The following is a 15,665-nucleotide window of genomic DNA, read 5'->3' on the forward strand; positions in this document are numbered from 1 at the left end:
TCTTGGAAAGCATCACTCTTTTGTCTAAGCAAATAAACCCATGCCTTTCTACTAAAATCATCAATGAGAGTTTTAAAATAATTATTACCTCCATGTGAAGTTACTTCAATAGGACCACACATATCGCTATGAACAATCTCCAATTGATGATTAGCTCTCCTGGCTTTGTTGACTGGAAATGGATCTCCGTGCTGCCTGCCAAAGACAAAATTTTCACATATTGATTCTGGAAGTTCAATGAAAGGTAATCCTGGCACCATTTCCTTTTTTTGCTAAAGTTTGTAAACTATTAAAATTCACATGTCTCGTCCTCTTATGTCATAACCAAGAATCACTAGTGGAAAATGGGTATTATATAACCCACATCTGAGACCCTCATCGACCGTAGTTGGATCGCTGACCAAATATAGCGGTCTCTGATACGATAAAAACACGGAAAAAATCCGAGAGCCTATACAACGGTCTATGAAACTAAATTTATTTACCATTATGCCCTCTGATTCAGATACGCTTAAACAGCGATGTTGATTTGGTGATTTTGTGTCAGGATTCTTGGGCCCACACTATGTATGGCCACGATGCAGTCTGAGATTCTGAAGTGAGCGGGCACGTGGAAGAAGAAAAAACCTTATCTCTTCACCCCACCTCATATCTTTCCATCTCTATCACCTTTGTATCCCTCTCTCCCTTGTTTTTTCTCTCGTTTGCAGACAACTAAAAACCCAAGCTTTCTCGAACAAAGATTAATCCAAGAAGAAACATCGGACCATGATTAAATCATATTACTAGTGAAACCCTGAAACCTTTAATTTCGATATCCATCTCAATTGAATCAGTGTGAAGAAGTTTTTTCGATTTAGAAATTAATGTAAGGGAAGATCTTCTTGGGTTTAAATCAGCTACAATCGATTTAGAACTGTCATGTAGAAGATTTCTCAGTACATTTTTCAACGTTTTGTGATGTTAGTTTGCTACAATCTAGGGATTTATCTGTATTCTGTCTTTTTTTTTTCAATTTGGGATTTAGGGGTTTCTTGATGAGGATGATGTAAAGTCATTAGAAGTTCAATTTGTAAAAACTTTAAGGGCATCAAGGTAGTGTTAATGGAGATGTTCTTCCAACTTCTAATAGAAATAGGGCTTTTACTTCAATGGGTTTTCTTTTAACGTTATTTTTGATCAATTAGTGATTAGGGTTTTTAATGTGATGTGTGTGTTTTGCAGCTGGAAGTTATATCATGAACAAAAGAGTAAAACATCTTCCTAGTGCAGAAGTTAATTAAGATCGAAATAACGAATTCGATTATTCCAAGATCCACATCTGAAATTCAAGTATAAATACTTTTATTTCTCTCCTTTCTTAGATTTGATTTTGAGTTTTGAAACCCTAGATTTTTATCTGCAGATTGATATTTGTCTTTTTTCTTTGAATGTGTTGAATATTATTTGCTTTCAGAAACAATCCAATGAAACGATGAGGTAATTTATTCAAATTTCTTAAGTGATTCTTCAATAATTGGGGAGTTACATATGGGTTTTGTGAATGGAATATTGAAAAGTATTATTTTGGGTTATACATTTGTGGATGAAGGTGAATTGAGAAATTGTAATTTGAGTAATGTTATGGTTTGATCTGTTTTTCATGTAGTATTATTAATTGAGTGGTGACCCCGTTTTTCATTAGGTGTTATTGGAAGAATGGATGCGCTCTTGGTTTGGGAGGAGATTCCATCAGGGTTTCTCTCCGTGCAGCCATTAAATTTTCTTCTTTATATGTTAGCGGTAAGAACAAGAGTATCTCCAGATGAGATAAGGGTGTAATTATACCTATGTAAGGGTGTTAAAACCAAATAACTTTTTTGGTGCTAGTTTGCAAAATCTAGCTCATTTGAAACAACATATGCAAAGCCATTCGCTTGGTGCTAGTTGGTTCTGCAGCTGTTGGGGGTGGCCTCGTGTTAGCTTTGGTATCTTTGATCCTTAATTCATATTTGATTTGATATTGTAATATATTTCTACAGGGTAGTTCAGGAGTTTTCATAGCTATTCTTTTGGGAGTCTCATGTATGCTTATAACAGAGCACAGGTATACTTTGAACTTATCTTGCTTCGATCCATATTTTTCTTATTTGTTGGCTTGAAGTAGCACTACTTGTTGTTTTCATAGGTTTTTTTTTTCTTCAGATAGTGATGGTGAAGGTTGTCCTGAATGGTGATTGGTATTTCTTCACAAGGCTTACCTCGTCTGATGGCTTTACTGTTTTGATATCGGTATGAGTTTTGATTGTTTAAACCATCGACAATGTCTTATGATATTTTCTCATAGTGTTGTTTGAGTTTCCTTTCCAGGGATAGGATATTTATCAAATTAAAGGACTGTATCTTGGGATTAGCTGAGTTTGACATTCATCTATGTGTATGTGTACTAATTTTTGAGTGGTAACGGGCAAGAGTGTTAACGAAGCATTTGAATAGGCTCAATGCGCTTAAGCATTGGATGCTTGACAAGCTTGGTGGTATCTTCGTAAGAATCAATAGTCCCTTTCTTGTGTATTAATATATTCATTTTTGATGTTTATTTGGATTTTGGTTATAATGAAATATTTTTATCTTCGTAGGATCCATTCAGTGTGTCAAGATACGAGTGATACAAACACTACTATGTTTATCTGGCATAAACACATTTCTGCAAGTTTTGTTTGGAAGCAGGTTACCGGAAGTCATTGGTGGTTTTTCTACCTATATTGTACCTATCCTTTATATTATCAGAGACTTATGTCTACAACGAATCATTGAACCTCATGAAGTAAGTTCCGCAGACAAACTTTGATTATCTCTCTACCTCTTTCCATTTATGCTTCTTAACTTTGATGATTCAGCTAGATTTATGCACATATATTTCTACTTGCAGAGATTTTTACATAGTATGATGGAAACTCAAGGAATCCTGATTGTAGCTGTAAGTTTACATATCATACTGGGATATAGTCAAGTATGGGGGCTTTTTTCACGGTACACATTCAATTTGTTTCTCAAGATTGTGTTGGCATATGTTCTAATTGCATCTTATTTACTTAGTTCTTCGTGATTGAATCACAGGTTTTTCAACCTTCTCGGTATGGCACATGTAGTTGGATTGGTTGGTTTGGGGTTATTTGATCGTGTTAACATGGGTTAAGATACCGTAAGTACTCTTCTTCTCCACTACTTCTATAATTTTTCATATGAATTATATTCGTAGAAAGTTGGTTATGAAATTTATTGGCATGGTTTATCTCTTTGATATGCATGAGGTATGAATTATCTTCGTCGTTGTAACCCGTCAATTGTTCATTGTGATTTGAAGTCATCGAATCTGCTGGTTAACAAGAACTGAATTGTGAAGGTGAGCAGCGTTTTTCTCCCTTTTTGTTACAAAGTGAAAAAGACAACCGAGCCTGAGCAGTTAGAAAAGATTCCAAAATTCAAGGCTAGGCCACTGAATAAAAAGGTCAGTTTATAGATTTCTTAGTTTTTGACGCCACCATGTGAGGTTGAGATAACATTTAATCTTAGTATTAACGAGTTTAAGTATTTAATGTTACTCAAAACGTCATGTGATTAAACCTATAGAGTTCCACTTTGCAACTAATAAATGGATTCCTCCTGCAAGGACAGTTTTTGAGTTGTTTGAAAAGGTACAAACAACATAATCACTTTTCTCTTCTTCTTATGTGAAATTATCTATCCATAATTGGATAATCATTATCTAAAATGTTCTCTTACAACTTTCATTAAACTCAGAACGCCATCACAATGAACAGCTGCTTCCAAGGCTACAAAACCAAACCCATTTCATCTTCAGAGGTACACAATGAATTGTAGCCTCCGCATTGAGGTTACTGTGTACCAGATGGTTGGAAGTTCATGCATTTGTACAAGTACCATGGATACTGCCTGTACCTGCAATAACGACTATTGGTAGAGGTAAATTGCTTGTCGTTGTCCGGTAGCGTTTAAAGTTTTGCAAGTTTCTCGTCTTGTGTGTATTTTGTTATGTTACTAATACTAGGTAGTTTCTATCGCAGGAAAATCATAATAGGAGAAGATACTCGGAAATTATGGAGTGCCAAGTGACAACAGACTATATAAGCAGCAGAAAACTCAATGATAAACGGTAAGTTCTGTGTCTAAAAGAGCCTCTTCATCTTTACCTAGCTAGATCCTTATTTGTACTTACTTATACTTAATCATCTTGTTAGTCAATGTAGCCTTATTCAACCCACCTGGTGCTCTAAATGACACAAGTTTGGTGTATTCTATGAAGCATATTTTATTATATTAAAGTTTTACAATTTCATAATTCTGTTAGAATGCGAATCTTTAGTCCTTAGGTACCCAAGTGTTTGCATTTTTCCGATTGATAATTAATTACATGAGTTTCATTGTGTGTTTGTCTTGCAATGGTTATTTTAGTGTTCATACTTAAATTCTGAGCTTCATTATGGAAAATGTATTTTGATGCAACCTTTCTTGATAATATTACGCTTAGCTTTTGATGTCATTGTGGCATTCTATTTCTGTTCACAGCACTGTATTTTTAAGCTAAAGGAGTACCAAACAGCTAAAGCATCATTAGAAAGAGGTGTTTACTTGTCTCCCGGTGATGCAAGATTCAACAATTTGATCAAAGAATTTTATGCCAAAATTGCTGGTCTATGCTTTTATTTTGTTCAAATTTGTTCACTCAGTAGTTACGATAGAGTTGGAAGTACCAAAAATGTTGGAAAATTGGATAATTTCTTAGGATATTGAAGGTGTTGGTGGTGTGCTTGCTTATTTTTTGGGGATATATGAACTGGTCCCTCTATTTTGTAAGGTGAAGCTATGTAAAAGAATTTGATGTTCAATAATGAACTTAGTGTAAGTTTTCATACTTTGAACTTGAATAATTTTGGTCCAGATTGTAAATTGAATTTGATGAGATAATTTTGAGTCAAATTTTGAGTTTAATTTGACTTGATGCTGACTTGAATTTATTTGAGTTCTATTTGACTTGACTTTAATTTGAGTTCAGTTTGACTTGACTTTGATGGAGTCAGATTATTTCAGATTCAGCCGTTCAGGCATTTCAGCAAATCTGAATCTTTTTTTTACATTATAATTTAAATCTAGGACCCTCGGTTGGGGTATGTACCTCGTTACGCTTAAAATCAGTCGTCATTCTGAAACCCACTGCTAAGGGTCGTACAAAAAAAATACGTTTTATCAGCGACTCCATCAGAGACGAAAAAGTTTAAAAACAACGGTTACCATTTAAATACTAATTCCACCCAAGGTTTTTCAATACCAAAAACAAACCCCTAATTTTACCACTATTTAGATTTCATTTATCGCTAGCATACCAACAATTAAACAAAGCACACTTTCATTAAAATTTTAAAAATCAAAATAAATATTTTCTTTTTCTAAATATCTAATAAAACACCATTTATTTTATTTTTTTTCTAATAATCCTTACCCAAAATACCAAAAGACTTAGAAAGACTTGGTCAAAATCAAAAACATCACGATTCACGACCCAAACTTCTTCTTTTACCCGAACACTACCTGCAGTCTTCCAGGGGGTTAGTCGTGGGAGAGTTCGAGAGATTTTAATGTATTTAGGTTTTCTCCTGTTAGTCCTGAGGGAGTTTGAGGGAATCTCTCCAAATCTCCGTTAGTCGTGGAGGAGTTTAGAGGAGTCTCCTAAACTCTCTAGAAAACACCTGTTAGTCGCTGGGGAGTTTAAAAAAAAAGCTCTTGAACTCCCTGTTAGTCATAAAACCCTACAATACTAGGGAGTTGGTTTATTTGGGGAGTTCGAAGGAGTTTTTAGTGTATTTTGGTCTCACAACAAATCTCTCAAAAGAGTAGAGATTTGGGAAGGAGTTTGGTGCGTAGAAAACCATAGGAGAAAGAAGAGGAAACGTTTTTTTCCAGGTATGTTTTTTTTCTTCTTTGATCTCCATGATTGTTTATAATAGTTTTATTTGTGTACTATTTTGATTGTTTTTCATATATTTGATCTCCATGATTGTTTATTTTGATTGTGTGTATAGTTTTTTTTTTGTGGGTACTCTCTCTCTGTCAAAACCCTAATTTGTGGTTCAAAATATCTTGGAAAGAAATTGCATGATTTGATTATAATGATAACTTTAAATTCAACCGTCGGAATATGATGAAATTTGATTATGTCGTAGTATACCTTGCTATAGAAGTACAGTAAAACTTTCACACGGATCAGGTCACGTTTGCTACTGCAAATCTTGCACAATATATTACTATGGTCTGCTGAGTTTAAATCCCGAATAGGGGACTGGTTCCTATTTATCTCATTCTCCGCTTATCGGACAAAGATGAAATTTTAGTATGATGTTTGTATATATGAAGGTTACCTACTGTAGAAATTTCATGAAGTTCTGATAACTTTAGGTACACCAAAGTATGAGAAATCCAGAACTGAATTCTGTATGCACGTATTGAAAGTAGTCGGGTTCTGAGTAATGTATATTTTTAATGAACCGTTGGAATGCTATGATTATTCAGTGTGTTGTGGAATATTGAGTTGTAAGTGTACCATAAAAATTTAAAGAGGATCAGGTAAGTATTAGTACTGCAAAGATTGGAAAATCTGAAACTGTGTTTCGGTGAAACAGAATTCCTTTACAACTATCTTCATAATTTGTTATGTCATCAAGCATTAATTGGCTTGCTACTTTGCATGGGTTTCATTGAGAATCACTATCACTTGTTAAGTCCTCTTATTTAGACACGTACTTCTCTTCTATTCTATATGCCAAAGTTCAATACAGTGGCGTACTTCATTCCGTATTGGCGTGTTTTAGCCAATTCATACGGTGCTTTTGTTGCAAGGAGTTGCTAAGGGATTTTCTTTGATTAACAATTTGGCTAAGTAGCTCTGCGTGTTAGTACTGTGTAATCTAGTATCACATTTTTTTATCATGTTTACATTAGACTGTTTGGTGTTATTACTATCCTTGTTTTGTTAAGTTCTAGTATTAGTCTAAGTACTAATGTAGCTAACATGTCAGACCATAGAATGGAAAAATCCAGCCAACCTGCTGAAAACAACAAGAAGAAAAAGAATGTTAGGAAGAATAAGAATACGGAACCGGGTAATCATGCGAAAAAGGCTGAAGAATTATTTAACATGCGTCATGCTTCTTTGAGGAATGTAGTTGAAAGATTGTTCGGTATTGTGAAGTCTCGTTTCTTGATCTTTAAGTCTCAACCTCCATTTCCGTATCAGGTGCAAGCGGAGATAATGACAGCTTGTGCAGGCCTACACAACTTCTTACGAAAAGAATGCCGTTCAGATGAGTTTTCGGTCGAGGAAGAGGAAGATAGCCATCCATCAACGCTTGTAAATGACGATGAAATTTTGACACAACAAACTCAAGAACAACAACGTCAAGAAGCTAATGCATGGAGAAAGAGTATAGCGGATGATACGTGGGAAAATGTTCGTGAACAAAGGGAGTTAGAATTGTATGGAGACCGTTAAATTGAAGGGAAAAAAATTATCTCGTTGCACAAAATAACATACTATTGATACAGAGATATGATCATTTTCGTTTATTTTTTTCTTTTGATTAAAGATCAATGTTATTTGCAAATAAGGGTTTATTGTTTCTTAAAAGAGAATGAGTTAGGAGTGAACTCTCTCAAACTTCCCCAAACTCCTTCTAATAAACACTCTCAAACTCCCTACACTCTCTCAAACTTTCTCAAAATCCACAAGATTTAAAATACACTACACTCCTCCAAACTCCCTGAACTCAAAAACACAAAACTCTCTCAAAATTCCTACACACTCTCAAACTCTCTCAAAATCCGAGATTTAAAATACACTAAACTCCCTCAAAATCACTCGAGGACTAACCCCCTGTTCTACTCCTCCATTAACACGCCTAAAAACACCAGTTTTCATTCCATCTCCATCGATTTCAGCTCAGGTTTGCTGCCATTGAAATGGGTGATGTTGATTTAAACTGGATCAATATCACCACCGCTCTTCATCTCGACCAATCTGGATTTCATGCAACTGAAGATGATGGTTAACCGGTGATTAACGAGACTCAGAGTGTAAAAATTGCAGTTCCAACCTAATCCGTCAATCTGATTTTAAATCGATCGATTTTATCCAGGTTAGGTTTTATGTTAATCATGTCGACAAATTTAACCTAAAATCTGAACGATGATAACGATGAACATGGTCTAGAAGTGATTCTGGTGTTGAAGAAAATCATGGTCTGTCGATTTTGTTGATGAGGTAAGTGATTATGAGTTCTGTTTTTACATTTGAATTGATAGTTAGTCATGTTCTAGGTTGTGTTATATGAAATTTGGGGGGAAATTACGGCAAAATCAGGGGGACCTAGATTTTGGTTAGTTTTGATTGATTTTAGAACTGGGTTTTGGTTGTTGGATGTTTTTTTAGAGCGTAAAATTGGTTTATTTGCTAAGGATTCAATTTGTGTTTGTACTGAACTGAAATTGCTTTGCTTAAGTAGATTCTGGTGAAATGTTGCTGGACAAGGAGAACTTGATTATTGATTTTATTTATTGTCAGGCTCAGATAGATTAGGACCTGAATAGAAACTTTCCAGGGTGATTTTAATTAATAATGATGTATACCAGAAGGTGAATCTAGTTGACTTAGGAGTTAGGCCATCTGGCCATGCCATGTGCAAATACAATAGAAGTGATGAAGCATGCCATTGTGAAGTCTGTTATTCGTTTTAGAATTTTAATTGATTCGAAAATAGATGGGCTTCAAATAGTCTGTACGCTGTTTATGGAGTTCAATGCTAACCCCTGTTTCTGACAATTTCTTTGCCTAGATCCATCGATTTCAAGGTATCAGTAAGGCGAGTAGCCACTTGGTCAAAAAACAATAGCAACACATAACAGAAACCCATTAAAAAAGAAAATTTATTGATTAAGTGGAGTAGTCACTTCGGGCAGAAACCTCTGATAGAAAGAGTAACACCTTTTGACACAAAAGAGTAACACCTTATGTTTGACATATTAATGCAGGATGCCATAGGGCTACTAGGAGAAGAAGTAGCTAATTTCTTGAACTGATCATAAAAAATAAGCAGATATATTGAACGACTGACCAAAAGGTATTTACCAGAATAAGGATCTCTTTATTCACACGACGAATATCTAAACTTCCCAAGTAAAATTGGGATAACCACTGGTTCCTTGTTAAATAACTACTTACCCTTTTCATATGTAGGGTATGAATTACTGATCAGATGTCAAACATTGTTTTGTATTATTTACTCGTGCTTGTATAAGTTATCTTACACACATTTTTTAAATGTTTGCGCATTGGCTGTGATTTTGATTGCTTATATATTGACTATGATTCAAATTTACCAGGCTGGGTTTCAGAATGTGAATGATTCAGCGTCTGCATTTGAGAAACCATCGTTCTTATCTGCATCGATCTCGTGGAATCTGCAGAGAGGTGAAGGGAATCCATTGACATTTGCACTGATTTACCTCAGTTCAACTCTTCCAAGTGTATGTTTAAGCTCTATCATGTACATCTTCAAAGATCTTTTACTTGTGTTTGTCAATTACTTCAGAGTCAATAGTTCACCCTGATGATTAACATAAATTAGATGATTCCATTATTGGAACTGCAATCTGTAAGTTTACCCATACAAGATTGTTTTGGTCCAAAATAATTACTTGTGTCTGGCCTAATAAATATCTGCTTTTCGTGTGTTTTTTCTCAAGTTCAGTTTACTGGCTTATTAATTTTCTCTTCTGTCGACTTTTAACAAATTTACTAAAAGATAAAAAATTCTAAGAATAATGACACAAGTTTAAAGTATACAGGTTTGGGAATTTGATGAGGCTCATCAGCGGTGACTACAGGTTGCAGAGTTGGCACTGGCGGGAGACAAGGGTGATCAAGTTTATTCTGTTGCTTGGGCACCCAATGTTGACAGGTAAGCATATGCTACTAGGACTCATTGTGTTTGTTCCAAATACTTTGCAAACAAACCTGTTGAGAGGGCAATGCTGATCCTGAATTAGGGTCTGTCTTTCGGCAGCCATCGCATCATGTGAATAACATACATGATAAATAAGTGTGTAACATTTGCACGAGGAATCACCAAAAATTGTTTTGGAGGTAGCTGCACTTAAAAATCCATTACGAATGTCCCCAAGAATCCGATAAAAGATGCATTTTAGGAACAGCTAAGCATACGTTTTACTTGGCCGCACCTCTTGTTTGTTATTTGTACACATGTTCATCTAAAGCCAACAGAACGATCAACTTTGACCGCGTCATGAACTATTTTACAGGCCATGTGAGATAGTAGCTGTTGCTACTCACAAGGGAATTGCTATGCGGCATCTAGCGTTCTGTTAAGAAGGTTGCTTTGCTCTCGGGTCATGAAGCTAGATATGAATCATAAAATGATATCCTTTTTTATTTCCTCAAATTAGAGGAATTACCTAATTTGTATTGCTGGCCTGCAACAGGAGATGAGCTGATGGAAATCTGTGTTTATGGAATTGGAGATACAAATGGATGTGTGGCTGTTGCAGGTGTTTGGTCTGAACTGCAATTATCTGTTTGAATGGAGAAGATGGGTCTGTTGCGGTTGGTGTTGGCCTGAGTATTATAGATGAATGTTAGGATTCAGGTACAAATTCTAGGTGACAGAGAAGTGGTTTGATGGGTTTGAAGGTGCTGGGACTGAGACTTTGAAGCCATGATTTGGGTGAAGGTTTCTTTATCTCAGGTGTTGGTGGTAGTTGCAATAGAACCATGTGTGTGAAGTTGTTGTCTGCTGGTTTCGAACGGCAATTCAAGATGACGGGAGTGAAAGTTTGAGATAATTTTGATGTTGGTTGAGCCCCGGAGGTGATGCTGCTGTTAAACTAAAGATGGAAGAATGACTGTTTTGGTGTTGATTGAACTGTGTTAAATGAATGATATTGCAGGGGAAGTACGGCTGAAGTACTGGTTGGAGATTGATGTTTGGTGATGAGATGACAGTTCTGGTGATGTTGTTGCTTTGAGCTCAGCAGCAGTGACTGTTCCAGAATCTCGACTCTTTCATAGCGGCCGGAACAGTCAGTTGTTCACTACTTTTCTACTTCCCGACATTCAAAATGATCATCCTTTAATTTCAGACAGCTGAGTTAACAGCATATGTGATGCTATGGGGGGAGAAAAAGCAAAATTAGATATCAAATGTGCTTAGACAAAGAGGTGTTCAAAAGTGTTTAGTCAAAAAAGTATTCAAACGTGTTAAGTTATTAAGGCCTTATCTTTTCTTTTACTAAGTTTCTTGCCGTTTAGTCAAACGGGTGTTCAAATGTGCTTAAATAAAAAGGTATTCAAACGTGTGCAGTTATTAAGGCCTCATCTTTTCTTTACCGAGTGTCTCTACTAAAATGGCGGCAAAAAGAACAAATTTGGCGCTAACAAGATATCAAATGTGTTTAGTCAAAAAGGTAACTCCTCGAACATTCCCTTCCTAAAGATAACTCCTCGACACACGTACTCTGAGGGTAATTTGGCCATTTTAGCATTTTTCCAAAGTACCAACTACACTTATTCTGCTAAGGGTAATCTGGTCATTTTCACAGTCTTCGTTATTGTAAGGGTAGTCTGTCCATTTTTACAGTCCTCGGAATTTCGGTAGGTGTAGTCGGGTCATTTTCACAACTTCTGAAATGCCTGGTTCACCCTATCCAGTGGCAAAATTGACATGTTATAAAAATTCAATTCATGGGCAAAATTGTCATTTACGAAAAATTTAATCGGTGGAAAAAATGGAGATTTTCACAGTCTCCAGGGAATTTTATACACTTATTTCGATAAGGGTAGTCTAACCATTTTCAGAGTGTCTGGAATTTGTTGCACTTATTCAGGTAAAGGGTCACAGTCATTGAAATATATGCTGTACTTTTTTTGATAAGGGTAGTCTGGTCATTTTCTTAAAATTTTGTGTACATTTCCTTAAAATTTTGTTCATTTTGCGTGAATTACCACTAAATATCATCCATTTTGTCAACATTTTGTGCAAACGTCCATTTAGTGTAAATTTATATTTCGAATTTTGGATAACGGTCTTTTAAATTTTGTGTAAAGTTTTGTATGTTTTGTCAATATATTCTCATTCTTCACTAGTTGGCATTGAAATTTTCTTTTAAAAAATAGTCATTTTAGGTAGAATTTAGGTATAGGAGCAAAATGGTCATTTTCAAAAATTAAAATAGGTGGAAAAATAGCCATTTCACTAACTTTTGGGCAAGTGGTAAAATTGTCATTTTCACGGTCTATGGAATATCTACTGAACTTATTTCCGATAAGGGGTAAAATGGTCATTTTCAAAAAAAAAAAAGTTAAGTAAGTGGCAAAATGAACATTTCACTAACTTTCATCTTCTGTTCACCCGAATTAAAAATTCAGGTCTAACTCTAGAAATCTTTGAACCTGGGATGTTCAATTCTGATAAATTTCATCTTCAATGCACCCAAATAAGAAACTCATGTCTACTCTAATAATCTTCGAACTTGTGATGTTTAAATCTGATAAATTTGGTCTCCAGTTTATCTGAACGAGAAACTCGGGTCTAACTCTAGTAATATCTGAACCTGTGATGTTCAATTCTGATATATTTCGTCTCCAGTTCATCCGAACGAGAAACTCGGGTCTAACTCTAGTAATCTTTGAACCTGTGATGTTCAGTTCTGATATATTTCATCTCCAGTTCATCCGAACGAGAAACTCGGGTCTAACTCTAGTAATCTTTGAACCTGTGATGCTCAGTTCTAATACATTTCATCTCCAGTTCATCCGAACGAGAAACTCGGGTCTAACTATAGTAATCTTTGAATCTGTGATGTTCAATTATAATATATTTCGTCTCCAGTTCATCCGAACGAGAAACCCGGGTCCAACTCTTTCTGATATATTTCGTCTCCAGTTCATCCGAACGAGAAACTCGGGTCTAATTCTAGTAATCTTTGAACCTGTGATGTTCAATTCTGATATATTTCGTCTCAGTTCATCCGAACGAGAAACTCGGGTCTAACACTAGTAATTTTTGAACCTGTGATGTTCAGTTCTGATATTTCGTCTCCAGTTCATCCGAACGAGAAACTCGGGTCTAACTCTAGTAATCTTTGAACCTGTGATGTTCAATTTTTGTATATTTTGTCTCCAATTCATCCGAACGAGAAATTCGGGTCTAACTATAGTAATCTTTGAACCTGTGATGTTCAATTCTGATATATTTCGTCTCCAGTTCATCTAAACGAGAAACTCGGGTCTAACTCTAGTAATCTTTGAACCTGTGATGTTGATTTCTGATATATTTCGTCTCCAGTTCATCCGAACGAGAAACTCGGGTCTAACTCTAGTAATCTTTGAACCTGTGATGTTCAATTTTGATATATTTGTCTCCAGTTCATCCGAACGAGAAACTCGGATCTAACTCCCGTAATATTTGAACCTGTGATGTTCAATTATGATATATTTCGCTTACGGTCCATCAGAACGAGAAACTTGGGTCTAACTCTAGTAATCTTTTAACCTGTGATGTTCAATTCTGATATATTTCATCACCAGTTCAACCGAACGAGAAACTCAAGTCTAACTCTAGTAATCTTTGAACCTGTGATATTCAATTTTGATATATTTCGTCTCTAGTTCATCCGAACGAGAAACTCGGGTCCAACTCTAGTAATCTTTGAACCTGTGATGTTCAACTCTGATATATTTCGTCTCCAGTTCATCCGAACGAGAAACTCGGGTCGAACACTAGTAATCTTTGAACCTGGGATGTTCAATTCTGATATTTTCGTCTCCAGTTCATCCGAACGAGAAACTCGGGTCTAACTCTAGTAATCTTTGAACCTGTGATGTTCAGTTCTGATATATTTCATCTCCAGTTCATCCGAACGAGAAACTCGGGTCTAACTCTAGTAATCTTTGAACCTGTGATGCTCAGTTCTAATACATTTCATCTCCAGTTCATCCGAACGAGAAACTCGGGTCTAACTATAGTAATCTTTGAATCTGTGATGTTCAATTAATATATTTCGTCTCCAGTTCATCCGAACGAGAAACCCGGGTCCAACTCTTTCTGATATATTTCGTCTCCAGTTCATCCGAACGAGAAACTCGGGTCTAATTCTAGTAATCTTTGAACCTGTGATGTTCAATTCTGATATATTTCGTCTCCAGTTCATCCGAACGAGAAACTCGGGTCTAACACTAGTAATTTTTGAACCTGTGATGTTCAGTTCTGATATATTTCGTCTCCAGTTCATCCGAACGAGAAACTCGGGTCTAACTATAGTAATCTTTGAATCTGTGATGTTCAATTATAATATATTTCGTCTCCAGTTCATCCGAACGAGAAACCCGGGTCCAACTCTTTCTGATATATTTCGTCTCCAGTTCATCCGAACGAGAAACTCGGGTCTAATTCTAGTAATCTTTGAACATGTGATGTTGATTTCTGATATATTTCGTCTCCAGTTCATCCGAACGAGAAACTCGGGTCTAACTCTAGTAATCTTTGAACCTGTGATGTTCAATTTTGATATATTTTGTCTCCAGTTCATCCGAACGAGAAACTCGGATCTAACTCCCGTAATATTTGAACCTGTGATGTTCAATTATGATATATTTCGCTTACGGTCCATCAGAACGAGAAACTTGGGTCTAACTCTAGTAATCTTTTAACCTGTGATGTTCAATTCTGATATATTTCATCACCAGTTCAACCGAACGAGAAACTCAAGTCTAACTCTAGTAATCTTTGAACCTGTGATATTCAATTTTGATATATTTCGTCTCTAGTTCATCCGAACGAGAAACTCGGGTCCAACTCTAGTAATCTTTGAACCTGTGATGTTCAACTCTGATATATTTCGTCTCCAGTTCATCCGAACGAGAAACTCGGGTCGAACACTAGTAATCTTTGAACCTGGGATGTTCAATTCTGATATATTTCGTCTCCAGTTCATCCGAACGAGAAACTCGGGTCTAACTCTAGTAATCTTTGAACCTGTGATGTTCAGTTCTGATATATTTCATCTCCAGTTCATCCGAACGAGAAACTCGGGTCTAACTCTAGTAATCTTTGAACCTGTGATGCTCAGTTCTAATACATTTCATCTCCAGTTCATCCGAACGAGAAACTCGGGTCTAACTATAGTAATCTTTGAATCTGTGATGTTCAATTATAATATATTTCGTCTCCAGTTCATCCGAACGAGAAACCCGGGTCCAACTCTTTCTGATATATTTCGTCTCCAGTTCATCCGAACGAGAAACTCGGGTCTAATTCTAGTAATCTTTGAACCTGTGATGTTCAATTCTGATATATTCGTCTCCAGTTCATCCGAACGAGAAACTCGGGTCTAACACTAGTAATTTTTGAACCTGTGATGTTCAGTTCTGATATATTTCGTCTCCAGTTCATCCGAACGAGAAACTCGGGTCTAACTATAGTAATCTTTGAATCTGTGATGTTCAATTATAATATATTTCGTCTCCAGTTCATCCGAACGAGAAACCCGGGTCCAACTCTTTCTGATATATTTCGTCTCCAGTTCATCCGAACGAGAAA

General features: G+C 36.0%; 1 pseudogene; it reads left to right on the forward strand.

Annotated features, from left to right (window-relative positions):
- The first annotated feature begins 1,530 nt into the window (after positions 1-1,530).
- On the forward strand, positions 1,531-11,436 carry LOC113341771 (annotated as a pseudogene).
- Positions 11,437-15,665: the final 4,229 nt, after the last annotated feature.

Source organism: Papaver somniferum, unplaced genomic scaffold (genome assembly GCF_003573695.1).
Source record: "Papaver somniferum cultivar HN1 unplaced genomic scaffold, ASM357369v1 unplaced-scaffold_31, whole genome shotgun sequence".
Taxonomy (NCBI): Eukaryota; Viridiplantae; Streptophyta; class Magnoliopsida; order Ranunculales; family Papaveraceae; genus Papaver; species Papaver somniferum.